Here is a 2,227-nt window from a genome sequence, read left to right as displayed (position 1 = left end):
GCATCTATGTTTCTGCTTTACGAATATGATATTTTTTGGGCATTTCTAATAATATCAAGTCTTATTCCTATTTTGGTATTTTTCATTTCGGGAGTTTTAGCTCCGATTAGCAAAGGACCGGAKAAACTTTCTAGTTATGAATCGGGTATAGAACCAATAGGCGACGCTTGGTTACAATTTAGAATCCGCTATTATATGTTTGCTCTAGTTTTTGTTGTTTTTGATGTTGAAACGGTTTTTCTTTATCCATGGGCAATGAGTTCCGATGTATTAGGTGTATCCGTATTTGTAGAAGCTTTAATTTTCGTGCTTATCTTAATTGTTGGTTTAGTTTATGCATGGCGAAAGGGGGCATTCGGTCTTAGCTCCCGAATATTCAGACAATAAAAAGAAAAAGGAAAAAATTGAGATAGTTATGAATTCCATTGAGTTTCCCTTATTTGATCGAACAACCCAAAATTCAGTTATTTCAACTACATTAAATGATCTTTAAATTGGTCAAGACTCTCAAGTTTATGGCCGCTTCTCTATGGTACCAGTTGTTGCTTCATTGAATTTGCTTCACTAATAGGCTCACGATTCGACTTTGATCGTTATGGACTAGTACCAAGATCGAGTCCTAAAATTTTATAAAAAAACTTGAAAAAATATATGAATATTAGAATCAAATTAAATATTTAAAAGTTCTCGTTTTTTATGTAATTTTTTAATTCGATTTTTACCATAATTAATAATGAAGTAATTTATTTTCAGTTTAATAATATAATTTTTTTTTATGAAGATACTAATTAAATATTATCTTAAATGTTAATGATTATCTTAATTATATTTTAGATTTTTTTTATTTTAAAATGAGATGTTTATCCTATTTTTGATTATGTTTATCTGCAGTTAGTTACACAAATTCAAAATGAAGCTTTAATTAGTTGTACTTACGCACAATTTACTTGTAACTTTGAATTTTAAATAACATACATCAATAAACAATATTTTATGCATAAAAATTGGTTTTTAAGAGTTTTTTGTCAACTGCTTTATAATATAGTATAGATTAATCTAATTCATTAAATATTTGCGATAAAACCAAATATAGTTTATTACAAAATACATTATTGAAAAACTTTGATCAAAATGACACAAATATAGAACACCTGGAAATTTTGATCTTCTAGAAATATGATGTGGGCTCTATGAACAAATTAAATGAACGGTTCTTATTAAATATTTTAAATAGATAATGATGGATTATAATGCAGCTGATGAAAAAGTTATAAATAGATGTTTATATTAAAAAAAAATATTTGTAAAAATAGAATATTGTTTAAAAGGTACATAAAAAAGCTAATGTAACAAAAGTATAAAGCTTTTAAAAAAGTTAAAGAATTATTTATATTATATTATAGAACATTCGACAAATATTTTTAAAAATCATTTTTTATGTATGAAGTACTGTTTATTGACGTATATTACTTAAAATTCAAGATTATAAGTAATTTTGCGTAAGCACAACTTATTAAAGCTCTATTTTTAAATTTGTATAACTAACTGCATATAAATATAATCAAATACATGATAAACATATATTTTAAATATAGAAAATCTAAAATATAATTAAGATAATCGTTAAGTTCTAACAGGATGTTTAATTATTATCTTTATAAAAATTATATGAGAAAAGTACAATAAAAACCAATAGACTTTCTTGTTTGGAATGATTAAGTCCTTAGACTTTTTTTTGGAACAAATAAGTCATTGGACATTTCAAAACATGTTAAATAAGTCATTGGACAATTTTTTGGAACAAATAAGTCATTGGACATTTCAAAACATGTTAAATAAGTCATTGGACAATTTTTTGGAACAAATAAGTTCTTGGACATTCCAAAATATGTTAAATAAATCCTTGGACAATTTTTGGAGCAAATAAGTCCTTGGACATTCCAAAAAATGTTAAATAACTCTTTGGACAATTTTTGGAACAAATAAGTTATTGAACAATCCAAAACATGTTAAATAACTTCTTAAACTTTTATAAAACATGTTGGATACATTCTTATGACCTGTACAACTAGTTAAAGTGGTAAAATAGTGAAAAAAATCCGGAAAAAAACCCAATGAACATTCATATTTTGAACGATTAAGCCCCTAAATATTTTTTGAACAAAAAAGCATTTAGATCTATAAAATTAAACAAATATAACAAAAAAGTACTTACATTTACAAAAAA

The sequence above is a fragment of the Cynara cardunculus genome, assembly GCF_001531365.2.
Source record: "Cynara cardunculus var. scolymus isolate 2C chromosome LG 12, CcrdV1, whole genome shotgun sequence".
Lineage (NCBI taxonomy): Eukaryota > Viridiplantae > Streptophyta > Magnoliopsida > Asterales > Asteraceae > Cynara > Cynara cardunculus.
Note: the sequence above shows the minus strand (reverse complement) of the source record.